Here is a 15,371-nt window from a genome sequence, read left to right as displayed (position 1 = left end):
CACATATGCTAGGCAAGTGCTCTGCCACTAAACCATAACCCCAGCCCCAAATGTGCATATTTAATATAGAAAACATGCAAGAATCTTTTGTATATATCCTGATTTGCATGTATATATTCATATAATAAAGATTTATACTGATATACTGCATATGCATATGTAAAAAAATATTCAATTTAGAATTTTCTTATGAATTAGAAATAGTCCAAATATTCTTTAAGTATTCTGTTTTTATATCTGTAAAATAATGTAGTATGCAATCATTTTTTAAGTGAAGAGAGATTTATAGAGTATATAATATTTCAAATATAAAGCATATTTAAAACACTTAGTGGCTTTGGGCGGGGCTGCCAGTCCATGCCGCCAGGGGCCGCCACGTGCCCAGCCCCGCTTGCCCTTGCCCGCCACTCTCCCGCCATGCGCAGCTTCCACTACAAATTTTTGGAGAAGCCCAAGGACCAGCTGCTGTGCCCTATGTGCAGGATACCCATGCCTGAGCCCCTGCAGGTTTCTACCTATGGCCACCGCTTCTGCGACACCTGCCTGCAGGAGTTCTTCAGTGAAGGAGTCTTCAAATGGCCTGAGGACCAACTTCCACTGGACTATGCCAAGATCTACCCAGACCCAGACCTGGAGGTCCAGATGCTAGGCCTGCCCATCTGTTGCATCCACAGTGAGGAGGGCTGCTGCTGGAGTGGGCCACTTCATCATTTACAGAGACACCTGAATACCTGCAGCTTCAATGTAGTTCCCTGCCCCAATCGCTGTCCTGGCAAGCTGAGTCACCTTGATCTGCCTGCAAACTTGCAACACGACTGCCCCAAGCGGCGCCTCAAGTGCGAGTTCTGTGTCTTTGACTTCAGTGGGGAAGCCTTTGAGAGCCATGAGGGTATGTGCCCCCAAGAGAGTGCGTACTGTGAGAACAAGCATGATGAGGTGACTACTGGCCCAGCATGCAACTTCTGAGTGTCCAAAGTGCACCCAGCCTTGTACCTATTGCACAAAGAAAGTCAATAGGTACAGTCACCAGTACCAGTGCCCAAGGCTGCCTGTGCCCTACCCTAACCAGTGTGGCATGGGCACCATGGCTCAGGAGGATCTGCCAAATCATCTGATGGACAGCAGCAGGACTGCCTTGGTGCTATACCCGTTCAAAGACTCCGGTTGCATGCACAGGGTCAGATGCCCCTTCTTCCTGTCAACCCCTCTTTAGCCCATGAAGTCCTAAATGAAGGCTAGGGTTCCTGGCAGTTTAGTTCTTTGAGGTCCTTCCCCCTGCTGTCCAGCTGCAGGTGCTTCCTAGCACCCTGTCTTCCTCATGCAGAGTTGGGCGCCTGCTACCCCTGTGTCTTCCTCTTTTGATAACAGTCCTCCCTTCCCTAATTGCCTGGGGCTTTTCCAACAGTGCCCTAAGCTGCCAATGGTGCGGCATGTGGAGGAGAGTGTGAAGCCACCTCTGGCTATGATGTGTGCCCTGGTGAGCCAGCAGTGGCAGGAGCTGCAGGAGCTGCAGGAGTGCATGGAGAGCTGGAGGAACTATCAGTAGGCAGTGATGGATTTCTCATCTGGAAGTTTGGCAGCTATGGGCAGAGGCTACAAGAGGCCAAGCCCAACCTTGAGTGCTTCAGCCCAGCCTTCAAAACACATAAGTATGGTTACAAACTACAGGTATCTGCACTCCTCATTGGCAACGGCAGTGGTGAGGGCGCATATCTCTCTCTGTACATTCGTGTGCTACTAGGCACATTTGACAGTCTCCTTGAGTGGCATTTTGCCCGTCGTGTCACGTTCTCCCTGCTAGATCAGAGCAACCCAGGGCTTGCTAAGCCATAGCCTTTCATTGAGAGTTTCCACTCTGACTCAAACTGGAAAAATTTCCAAAATCCAGGCAGGTGGTGAAGCTCCTAGGATGAGAGTTCTCTGGGCTTTGGATATCCCAAGTTCATCTCCCCCCAGGATATCCGAAAGGGAAACTATGTGCAATGTGATGCAGTTTTCATCTGTGCCTCTGTTGAACTGCCCAGGAAGATCCTCAGCTGAGTGCAGAGGTTGCAGGCTCAAGGGGAGAAGGGGGTATGGATGGGACATGACTTATCAGGCTACTGGTTGAAACTGGAGAGGGGGCTGGAACCCCTTTCAGCTGCTTATGCTGCCTAGGTTGTTACCCTGTTCTCCCCCTACCACCACCACCCACAGGTGCCTCCAATTGATGCTTCAGCCCTGGCCCATGCTGGAAGCAGGTCTATGGGATTCAAGGGCTGGAAACAAATGATCCTAGGACCTGTCTCCCATCCTGGGCAGGGCAGGTATGCCTTGGTGCCGGCCACATTCTACCTGGACTGAGGTACCTGCTCATGTGCTATGTCCCAAGAGCCATAGGGGGAAGGGTGGGGAAGGGAGGTGTAGTTTAAAAAATCTGTCTTGAGATTGATTTTCTTTCCCCAGCTGTGTCCCTTCTGGTTATTTATTTCCTTAGCACCAGGAAGGCACAAATGGGAGCTCTGATTTTTAATAAATTCTGAATTGTATTTATTAACTTGGTTCTGGCCTGTCTCCTCCGAGTTAGTTAAGGGCCTGGGAGGTTGGGGCTAACTATGCAATTGACCACTGAGAGAAGAAGTGCTGCCACTATGACCCCAAGATCAGCTGCCCTGCTGTGTCGCCGTCTGGTGGGCACCAGGGGGAACCACAGCAGGCATTGGAAGAGACCTGTTGCTCTCTCTTGGTGGTTAAATGGGAAAGGTTAAGCTTTAGGATAAGGCTGGAATCCCCAGTTCTTTACTCACCAAAAATTGAATACCATGTCATAAGTAAGCCCCAGCCCCAGGTCTCTGGTTTTTGGGATTGAACCCAGGGACACTTCATTAATAAGCTACATCCACAACCCTTTTTTATTCACAGGGGTCTCAGTTGCTGAGGCTGGCCTTGAACTGCGATCCTCTGCCTCCTGAGTTGTATCATAAAGCCAGGCTCCTGCTGACAACTGCCATTTATTTAGTACTTTCTGGTTACAGACACTGCCATGAACTTAATGCAAAATATTTCTTTCCATATAGCAGTCAAGTTAAATTAACTTTTACATCATAGTTAAAGGACATGTCTTAAGTGGGCCTTATTGAAGTTAATGAGACAATACATGTTTCTGACAGTTATTCTAAGTGCTTAACAAATGTTAACCTAACTGAAGCAAGCCTACACATGGGGACTGAATGGAGGGGTCTTCAATGTACAAGGCGAGCTAGTGTTGTGGCTCAGTCATAGAGTGCTTGTGTAAGACAGTGGGTGTAGAGCACTTGTGTGAGACACTGGACTCGATCCTCAGCAACATAAAGAAAACAAAGGTCTACAACTAAAAGAAAAAAAAACAGACACAAGACACTTCAACTTTTTTGTCTCTCCTTCATATAGGCCTCAGTGGCCACCTGCAGTGACCCATACTTTACCAGCAAGGAACATTAGTGAATTATCAGTACTCTTTCAGCTGGTCTAGGACAGGGCTGAATTTCTCTTTTTCCCCTGGTGCTGGGTATCTTTGTGCATACTACCTATATGATCTACTGAGCTACAATTCCAGGCCCAAGATTTTTTTAAAACTAGAAATATCTGGAAATGTAGCTCCAATTCTGGCAGTACTATTGGGCTTGCATTTGGCAAGTTTCTTAGCTACATGGGAATGAATTCTGCTCAATTCTAGATTTTGTTGAAATGATTAAATTAACTAATAAAATAAAATAAAACACTGAGTGTGATAACACATCTTAAGTTTATTTTATTCTAATATTTCTAAAAACTTGCCAAGATGCAGAAAGAATCTTCCTGCCATACTCACACTCTACCTGTTTACCTCAACTTTACTCATAATTAGATTTAGGTTTTTATTACCAGCAGATAAATGCTGAAATATTTGACTCCCAAATTAACTAGAATGCTGTTGTGGATTGCACATAGGGATCCATGTTCCAAAAACCTGTCAATATATTTGGTGGTAATTAAAATTATATCAATGGATTTTCCAAAATATTTCTTCAGAGGACCATATCATGAAGATTTTAGGCTGTGTGGACCAGAAGTTCGCTGCAATCATAGCCTAAAACTGCACTATATAGTAACTTAATTCATGATGGCATTCCAATAAAACTATATATTTCAGGAGAAGGGGGTGTAACATATTTGCCCAGTATGTATAAAGCCTGAGGTCAAATATCTACACTTCATAACAAAACAACAACAGAAGCACTTGATTTGCTAAAACATACTACATGCTGGATTTTATCTTGATCTGATGGTCCATCATGGTGCTAGTGCATTGAAACTTCAGTGGTACCCTGCATGCATGTCATTTTCTTTTCTATACACAACACACTTCATATGGACCACACCATTTTTCTACACAGAGTTTCTGTACAATTCAGTTTATAAAATAATAATATTTTCTGAATATGCCCTCATATGTTTTGTTATTGAATTCACCATTTCAATATGAATAAGTACTTTGAACATCTTTTTATGTACAGAATGCATTTATTTTATTTATTTATTTTTATGTGGTGCTGAGGATCAAACCCAGTGCCACACAGGTGCTAGTCAAGCACACTGCCACTGAAATACAACCTCAGCCCTGAACATCTCAAGTTCTAGATAATTATATAAGTCTAGATATACTGGCCATTTGAAATTCTATTACTTGTGAGTCTTTATGATGAAACAATTCTGTAAGATAATTTAATTATGTAAGATAATATTTTCATGTTATACATTATACTAATAACAAAAGTAATCCTATAAAACATGGAATAAGTTTTAATTCAAATAAATTTTGTGGCATGTTGGGAATAAATACCTGTGTCTTGGATAAGACATAGTAATAGATTTGAAAATGCCTTCCTCTAGCACTTACCCAGGAACCTTCTCTGTTTCCTCTCTATCCAGATTTGGAGCAGAGGCTTTCAGGATGGGGTTATATAGCACCAATAGATTTAGCTCATCACAGTAGACTGGAAATCTTGGTTTGAGAATAGCTGTGTTACTGTAGACAGAGAGGGAGTCCCCAGTGGAAAACAGAAAACTTTTTTTTTCATTCTCAGTTATAAACAAGCACCATCTGGATTAAAATTTTGATTGCACTTCTCATTTTCTAAAGAAAGTGACCCAAGGATTTTTATGTGGGTACTAATCATAAAAAAACTAATTGATGACATCACATGTGTCTCCTAAAAATATTAAGACACCCATTATCAATTTATATACCTCACAGTGAGATTTAAATTCTAAATGATTTGGTTGTTAGAAGAAAGCATGGAGACTGAATTGGGACAACTACTTCTAGAATGAAAGGAAAGGAGTTAATAGGTATGAGAAAAAACAGATAGAGGAAAGAGAATTAAGAAGAAAGGAAGGAATTCATGACCAATGGGATTTTGATAATTGCACAGGAAGACAGGTTAAAGAGGCCTCCTGCCTGTGAGGGAGCCAGGTTTCTCTGCACTGAGGTGATGGTAACTTCCCTCAATAACTGTGGGTCCTCAGTTATTCTACCATTTTAGTCCATTTCTTCACTTCTCTCATTCAAGTTAAGCTTGAATTTTCAGATTTGTTCTCTTTGTTGAACTAAAATCCATCACAAAACCTACACAGGCCATGGCTTCTCTTGGAGGTAATTTCTGTAGCTTCTATAGATTGTAGCTTAGCCAAGAGCAGATGATGTGAGAATCTTGGATTTCAGTCCAAGAGTACTCTCTCCTTCTCACTTTAGTCTCTGTAAAAGGAAATGTCATTGCTGTTAACTTTGGCTAACTAATATAGGGGAAGCTCATAACTAGCCATGGGTGTATCCACCTATTGGGACAGAAATGATTCACAGGCCTTGATCCATGCTTCTGGTTGATAGTGTCAGTTACTACTAAAGTCCAGAAATTGATCACCCACAGGTGGAAGTGTTATGCTATTTAAAAAATGGAGAAAAATGTGGGGCTGCCCCAATGTCAAATATCAATTACTCTTTCCATCAACAGCTCTGTTTATAACATCAGAAAAAAAAACTGTATTTAATATGTTCCAGCACTGTTACTTACACACATTATCCTGCTGAATACCCATCAAATCTTATCAGGTAGCTAGAAGAAAATTATTTTTAAAATATTTTTATTTGTAAACGGATGCACTACCTATATTTTATTTGTTTATATGGTGCTAAGGATTGAACCCAGTGCCCCACACATTTGAAACAAGCATTCTACTCTGAAGAAATTCTCTGAATGACCACACCTTCCATTACTGAAACACAAGGCTCTGACCAGTCAATACATTTCTTGTTGACTTGGGCCTTCTCCCAGATCTGATAGCAAGGCTAGTCTTCAGGTGTAGTCATAACCAAGGGCATTGAGCTACACTCACCTATTCCTTTTTAACCCTACCTGTTCCCTCATTTGAATGGCTTCTTCCAAATAAAAAGATTAAGCACATTCTCCTCTCTCTCTATCCATGGACCCCCATAGGTCAGAGAAGCCATCACAGGATGCAAAGAAAAATGTATTTCTCTGTCTCTGTGTGGTTATTGCATGCAGCCCAGTTCACCTAGAGTGACCTTGAGTGTTTAGTCCTTAGAACTGACAATTGGTGGCCCATGCTGTTTCTCCAGGGTACATTCTATAAATTTAATGAGTTTGAAATCTCTTCATAAGTTAAGTGCACTTAAGGTTTCAAAATATTTTGTACACAATTGTAGAAAGTAAGTGAATTATAAGAAAAATCTGTGATGTTAAACTTTTTTTTTAATATCTGGGAATATTTATCTTTAGAAATATAAAAAATTGCAATGTTAGAGACCTTAAAAATTTTAAAGATTTAAAGATTATTAAGATTATTAATAGAATATATTGTTAAGTTCAGTCCTCTCCCATGAGAAAATCGCTTTTATGGACTTTTTTGGATTGTGTTTGTGAATCTTTACATCTTATAAAAATAGGTAAAGATTTGGGGGTTTTATATGCTAGAAATCCATGCTTGGAGAGTGTAAGAGAGAAAAAAAAGAATTATGATTATGATTATGATTATTTATGATCAGATTTTATAAGAAAGATTTTCTATTTCTTGAGAGGGAATTTATTTTTTATTTTTTAGTTATTTTGCTGTTGTATAAAGGTGCTCTAACAATTTATATTAAACCTTTTTACCAATTTCTTGTCCTACCCTATCAGAATGGCTGAAACCCAGCCTCTATGGACAAAAGAGTTTAGCTGCTTTTCCTATGTGGTCTGTAACTAGACCCACCATCAGCAGAGCTTTTAACCATTAAACAACCTGGCCTGGATGCCAAAGGCAAACTGCCCTAAGATCTGATAGTAACACTGGCATCTGCCTTTAAAACTCACTTTTAATGTACCCATATGCTGCAAGGAAAAATACAAAGAACAAACAACACATACTGCAAGAACAGGTGGTAAAGACAAAGCAAGCCACTGCACACTAGTCAGATAAATACAAATAAATCAAATGGAATTAAACCTGCTCTTGAAGCCTTTTTCCAAGACAATGAGCCACCAGCTCCAAGCTGTTTCCATCACCACAGTAACAGCAGGAAACGAGGCTAGCCAATTAGTCTTCCTGGTTCCTCCTTTCACATTTTTGGGTGCTTCCCATTAATCTTTCCCCTGTCATTCAACCAGGACATCTGATCTTGCCTCCAGACACTAAACTGTACTTTCAGTTTCACACAGACATCCTACTGAAACTACATAGAGCCTACATTTTTATGAATTCCCACCTGTAAGTGCTAACAAAATGTATCTTTTTTGGGCAAAATCTAATTCCACAGGTTTCTACATTGCAGCCCTAAGTCTGACTTGCTCTCAAGACTAAACAACTTGATTGTTTTTTATCCCTCAACAGCTTCTTTTAGGGTTTTTCATTTTCCTCTATATGGTTGTTACTAAATAATTTTTTTATTGATGAGAGGTATCAAGCATATGTTTGTTTGTATTTTACTTTCAATTTTGGAGGTTAAAAGAAAACATTTGTTCACCACAAGAAATAAAGCCAGCCATGCCCTGTGATGAGCAAAACATTGCTATTCTCATCACTGACTATATAATTAGAAGAAATAAGTATATGAATGCACAAAGATCTTATTATGTGACCTCACAAATATAAAAAAAGTGCACTACTAATCCAAGGAAAATTGAAATGGACTCAAATGTCTTAAGAAACAATCTGTATTTGGGGTAAAACTGGGAGTTCATAACCCACTTGAATCTAATGTATGAAATATGATATGTCAAGAGCTTTGTAATGTTTTGAACAACCAATAAAAAAACCACGTTGTTAAAAAAAAGTTAATACAATTGTAAATTATGCCCTTATTGTCAATATGTATTTTTTAGGTATTTGGATAACCAATATTTTCTAATCCAGAAAATAATTTGCATTCATGTCTAATTATTCAGTTAATATATGTTTATCTAATCATTTTTCTTCAACATGAAACATATAAATATATGTATATGTGTATATATATATATATATATATATATATATATATCTGATGTGATATATATATATATATGATGTTATCTATCTATAATTAGAAATATTTAAGATAAATGTATTTTACTATAAACTTACTTTCAAGAGATAGTCAAGTGATTTTTAATTCTCAAATAATTGAAGAAACTTTATAAGTTGAAAAACAAATGTAATTATTCTTACAAAAATATCTAAGGGCTTTAACTATATTTTAATTAAGATTTAACTGTATTTTATTTCTCTTTATCAATGTACAATAATTTGTTTATATTCTAAGATTTTCAAAAATTATTCCAGAATATAACCAGTAAGAATTCTAAAGGGAAAAGAAGGTACTTCCACACAGAAAAAAGAAATCATCTTTGATTAAAACAAAATCTTTATATTCTAAATTTTAATAATAAAATTATTTTCCTAATTAGAAAAATCTATATCATTATCAATGCAGATTACATAGAAAGTTAAAACAATTGAGAAACAGATAACTTGGCTGATTATAAAAATATAAACTGATTAATTCAAAGATATTTCAGGTTATTTCCCTGATTTAATTATGCTGATATAAGCTAAGATTTTTTCCATATTTTGGCATAATAAAGACCTATTAAAATGTTAAGTTTATTTTCTTTAAGGAATGACTTTATTGCCTAATGATTCTTACTTTTTAATATGGGTTAATTTTAATAAATAAATTTATGTTTTTTATTAAACCCTAAATATATTAAATGACTGACTTAGATTACAATTTTAACAATTCTCCTTGAATACTAATTTGATTAATTCAAAGTCACTGCTGATTCTTGTGTATTACCTCTGTTTGTTGGATATTTTACCATATGGGAGAACATTTTATTAGTACTGATGCTTTCCAAATTAAAGTCCTATGTTAGTTTTAATCAATAAAAATTACAAAATTTGTTGGAAATTCATTAGCATTATGCAAGTTCTCTGACAGAACCTATTATCCATAAAAATATGGTAATATGTATATACTACTTCCTACACTGGGAAGTTATTTTAATCATATTTTCTAGAAGACAATCAAGAGGCACCTATTCAATGGATAACATTCTAAGAGATAAAGATATTTTGAAATCTTCTCTCAAAAAGAGATTGAGGGTTCCTTTTAAATTGTCAAATTATACATAATATCAAAATAAATCATCTATTCTATATACAAAAAAATACAGTGATTAATAAAAGATGTCTCATCTTCATAACTAGCATCAATTACTATTAACAGAGATGGCTGTTAAAAATTGCCTACTGGAAACTAAAATTGAAGAAAACCTCTCAAAATTAATATAGACCAAAAGAAATTAAAAGAGACTTTCAAAAAATGCAAACTCATATATTGTATCTTTCAAAAATTATGTCAGATGTATATTACTTAAACTTTAAAATATATGGTCATCTCAAAAACAGTTTTATAAAAGATTTATCTTAACCATGTTTCACAAACACACAATAGGGACAAGTCTGGCAGTCTGGAGAACAGAGAATTCCCTGGGACATATTGGTATTAAATAGAGAAAATGCCTAAAAATGGTTTGTTTACCTTAAGAAAATTACTGCTTTCATAGAGAAACTTAAAGAGACAATGCAGCACTTATAACTTAGAAGGGGTCACCCATTTTCAAAATATGAGTTTACCACCCAGTTATCCCTAGAAAATCCAAGACATTTACACAGGTTAACATAAGTCTAGTCTATTTTCAATATTACACCATAATTAAATGAAGCCTAAACAACAAAAAAAAATGCAAACTTACAGACAAAAGAATTAAAATGCTAATCTTATGGCAAGAAAAATAGGCTTTCTAGTTAAACATTTTACTCTTCTTCTAAGGTAGAAAATTTTTTTAGAGATCTCTAAACATTGAAACAGAGCCTTATTCCAAAACCCTATCAATAGTTTTTAACTGAAAAAAAAAAAGCCTAAAAACAATTACCCCTAAATATAGAACAGACAGCCAATAATAAATCTGCTCAACAGCTGATAGCTAATTCAATAAGAAATCTAACATGGTGAATATTTTCTTAACCTTAACAATATGATATAATACACTGAATACATAATATTTTTAAAATTGGTAAGGCCAAAAACTATACATAATTATTGAAGCTAATTTTGTTACATTAAGTATACTTATTTAACATACTTATATAACTGTTTATTTAAAAACAAAATTGCTTTAACAAGAATCCCTCAAGGTAATTGCTATTTCAATGCCTTAAAATTCTAATTAAATTACTATCTAAAACAATACTATTGCCTTATTTAAACCCATTGATATCTGAGATACTAACACCCCCTATTTACTAAGTTTTATAATAATAATGACAGTTTTTCATGGATTGATAGGCAAAAGATTATTAATTTTTCTAAATCAGTTTTATTAATTGTATTAATTTATTTTAATAATATATATTATTTGTGTATTAATATATAAATAATATATATTAGTTACATATAAATAGTAAATATATATCTCATATATTTGTATATATCTTTTATAAATATATATATATATATATATATATATATATATATATATATATATATATTTAACATATGTATTTCTTATTTTGGATAGATGTTTAAATAATTTCTCATGCCCCTAATAAAGACCACTGCTTCTAAGTTAAAAACTCTGTCACAAACAACATTTCAAATTAAGATAATTATTTGAGTTAATCTAAACCTAATTTCAAAATACAATTTTTTATATACAACTTATTGTATTATTTACTTTTGATAATTCTGTTAAAGTCAAAATAAAATTATACATTTAGTAAAACCTAAGTATATATTTGTCATGGTCCATTTAAATAACTTTTGTCAAAATCCAGGACCAACTACAGATAGTATATCGTTTCTTATTATTTAAATACATGTACTATTATCTATAACCTAAACTAATGATACTATAGCTGACACCAGGCTTTCTTTCAATTTTATTAAGTGAGGAAAACGGGAAAAAATAACCCCATAGGACACACTATTTCTTACAATTATTACAAATTTTTTTCTTATTTGTGAAACTGAGAGTCTTACTGTGCTAAACATGAATCAGTAAATTAATCATATTTCAAAAGGTAGAATTTGACCCATTAATTGTAAAAATGACTGAAAAATCTGACATAAAAAATTGAATATCCCAAATGCAGAGTTTATACACATTTAGCTTCATGGTTTGGTCAGGAAACTAAAAATTATGAACAAGTTCTATGGACTTATTTCTTAAGTTCACGTTTAAGGTGCATTGCAGACTGGACTTGAAAGCCCTCCCACCTAACTAGATTAATTGTACTGACTCCAATGGCCAGTTTTTTGTATATATTGATCCTATTAACAAAAGGATATCCAGGAATATCTTTTGAGAAAAAGACAACATATAAGAAATCTAGGGCTGGGGATGTGGTTCAAGAGGTAGCGCACTTGCCTGGCATGTGTGCGGCCCGGGTTTGATCCTCAGCACCACATACAAACAAAGATGTTGTGTCCACCAAAAACTAAAAAAAAAAAAATTAAAATAAAACCTCTCTCTCTCTCTCTCTCTCTCTCTCTCTCTCTCTCTCTTTCTCTCTCTCCTCTCTCTTTTTTAAAAAAGAAATCTGTCAGACAATTATGCTGTTTCTTAGAAATTAAGACTAAGTATCTGAAAAAATATCAAAATAGAAAGATTATTGAAATAGAACTTTCTTATACAAGCCAATTATTTTCATAAAATATCCACCAATGTATTGTTGCACTAATCATTCTATAATAGAAATTGACACCATTCCTAAGTGAATAGATTTTGCAAATATCTTGCCAGTATGACATAAGGTGTGTAGAAATACTGGGTATATTTTAGACTGGTCTCTCAGAATTGAAAAAGATGACTATACAGGGATGCCATGATGCTGGAGGTTTATTGGTAATACCCTAACCCTCAGCAAGATGGCACCAAAAAAGGTGTTTTATTGTTTGACTTCTACCTTCAGAACATTTACATTACTGACAGATCAAGTAAATTTCTTAAATGTGAGAATTAACAGAAAGGATGTTGGATATCCTGTAGCCTGTAAGAATACAACTTACCTTATTTTACCACTAGTTATTGTCAGCTACTATTTCAGAGCTTCAATATGCTGAAGTTAATGTTCAGACTTTGAAAGAGGTGCATGCCAATAAACAAGACCTAGGCAAATTCTGAATCTGATCTCATAATCCTTGAAGTGACTATTTATAAGTACTATTTCTTGCCATAACATTACAGCTTTTGTGCTATGTTTTAATACTTACAAAAAATGAATTTTCTTAATATTTGACTCAAATTACTTCCAACATTCTTCATAGTCAGATAGTTCTGATGGAAGGATTAAAATTAAATTAAAATGCTCTAGAAGTAATTAAGGTAAATAATGTGAATGAGCTCTCTGCTCTATGGCTTGTGGAAAGTATTAAATGGCATGCTAAATAAAAATGTCCATTTTACTATGGCCAAATGCAATGTTTCACAATAAAATTGGGAAAAAAATAAAATAAAATCTTCTGATGTGTGTTTGGTAGAGTAATAATAATAACCCAGATCTTCCAAGTTGATTATGTTCTTGAAATGTTATGTTTGCTACTAATTCCTTTCATGTAGGTCATCATGATCTTGGATCAAAAATCCAGTGAAAGGTATAATTTCCCAGTTGACTTTTTAATTTATATTAAGAAAGGTGGGATAAGTGGAAAGCCACTCTGAGTGACCACACATTGCATCCCTGAAGCACAAGGCTCTGACCAGTCACTACATCTCTTGGTGACTTGGGAGTTCTCCCTTCTCAGATAGCAAGGTAGGTCTACATGTGTAGTCATAACCCATGGGGTTGAGTTACACTCACCTCTTCCTTTGTAATCCTACTCCTTCCCTCATTTCAATGGCTTCTTTGCAATAAAAGTGTTCAGTACATGCTCCTTTCTTTATTTTCACAGACCCCCGTAGGTCAGGAGAGTCAGCACAGAATACCCCCAAAAGGCATTACTCTGCCTCTGAGTGTTTATTTCATGCAGTACAGTTTACTTGGAGTGATCTTGAGTGTTTATTCATAAGACATGACACACTACCACTGAGCCACAACCCTAGCCCTGCATAATCATTTCATAAGCTACATGGTGGAATTTTTTTTTTTTTGGTACCAGCAATTGAACCCAGAGTTATTAATTGCTGAGTAACATCCTCAGTCAGTTTTAATATAGACAGAATATATGACTAATTCTCTATTTTGTGGAAGCTGGCTTTAATATGATTCTCCTCACTCACCCTCTCAAGACACCAGAATTACAGGCATGCATCACTGTGCCTCACTTTGCTTTTTCTCTAAAAAGCCATTTCAGATCATTTTCTCTTCAGTATGAATGTAGTAAAATGACATTGGAACAAACGTTCTCAGTATTTAAGGAAGTACTGTCTATTGCACAGGAAGATAACTTGTCACTCATGTTTGAGTTAAAGTTAAATCAATTTTCTTGAGTAGGTAAGATACTAGTTTTCCCTATAAGGTCTTTTATATACCATTCTCTATAAAGAGATTGAAAATTTTGACAATGATTTTGGTAGGAGAGTGTGAGAAACAAGCTCAAGTACTCATAAGAGACAAAATGTATAGCATTAAATGAGGCTTTTACTGATAATATTGTAAGATCCAGTGTTAGGTGAACAGTCAGAAACAATGAAAATTTCCTTCTCTAGTTCACAAGGTCTTTCCCCTTGTTCATCATTGGTGAGTATGTGAGATTGTACAGTATTCCTTAACATTGCTTAATTTTAAGTCTCTTTACTGGGTTTTTTAAATAAATATCTCTTTAGTTGTCTTCCCTCCCTTATTGTGTTGTGGAGGGAAGGTCATCATTGGTGATCAGTGTTAATCAGGCAAGACCATTTCCACTCACTTCCTGTCTGCCACACTCAGGTGTTACCTGTTGGTGACCCTTTGTTCTGTTTTCTATTTTTTTTTATATTTGTATATCCTCAAAACTAAAATACTGTATTTTGAAAATGGACTACTGGACTTTCTATATCTTACAAAAGGTTCAAAAAAACCTCATAGGAAAATAAAGACAGAGTTGTGGTGTGTCATTAATTTTTAGAATGAAGGCATCTGTGTCACTGAGTGAGGGCTATCCAGGCATAGCTCATAGCTGAGGTATAAGAACCCCTAGTGTGTTCTGTTTGTTTTTGTAGAAAGGCATTATTTTTCTCAAATAAAGTTACATTTACAGGGCAATTTATCATATAGAGAAGAGTTCCCATCTGCCTCCTCTACAAACAGATTTTTCTATTATTTACATTCTGCATATTCATTTTAGATTCATTATCATTAGAGAACCAATAAAATGGCAAACAAGACTAATTGGACTACTTGTTATTTATTTCTGAAGAAAATGATAAAATATCCTGTTGAGTGTCCACCATTTTGTTACATTATTAACAGTGTCAGAATGTAAAAGTTCTCTGTTCTTTATTTCTTCAATGTCTTCTATTGCCCCTGAATCTATAGAACCATTAATATTTCGTTGTCTATTCTTTAGCATTTTTCAGAGTGTCACATAGTTGAAGTCACACAGCTATGAAATTTTAAACCAGCTTTTCTTTTTTTTTTTTAAAGAGAGAGAGAGAGAGAGGGGGGGGACAGAGAGAGAGAGAGAATTTTAATATTTATTTATTTTTTTCTTAGTTCTCGGCGGACACAACATCTTCGTTGGTATGTGGTGCTGAGGATCGAACCCGGGCCGCACGCATGCCAGGCGAGCGCGCTACCGCCTGAGCCACATCCCCAGCCCCTAAACCAGCTTTTCTTTAAGCAGTATGCATTAA

The 15,371-nt window shown here is 35.6% G+C and overlaps 1 pseudogene across 1 annotated transcript; it reads left to right on the top strand.

The window, feature by feature from the left end:
• The first annotated feature begins 417 nt into the window (after positions 1-417).
• On the top strand, positions 418-2,040 carry LOC308640313 (TNF receptor-associated factor 4-like; annotated as a pseudogene). The gene is made up of 2 exons: positions 418-1,177; positions 1,406-2,040. The product of its transcript is annotated as a TNF receptor-associated factor 4-like (transcript).
• Positions 2,041-15,371: the final 13,331 nt, after the last annotated feature.

Source organism: Spermophilus citellus (assembly GCF_964194105.1).
Source record: "Spermophilus citellus genome assembly, contig: SCAFFOLD_293, whole genome shotgun sequence".
Taxonomy (NCBI): domain Eukaryota; kingdom Metazoa; phylum Chordata; class Mammalia; order Rodentia; family Sciuridae; genus Spermophilus; species Spermophilus citellus.
Note: the sequence above shows the minus strand (reverse complement) of the source record. Positions and strands in the feature narration are given on the sequence as shown.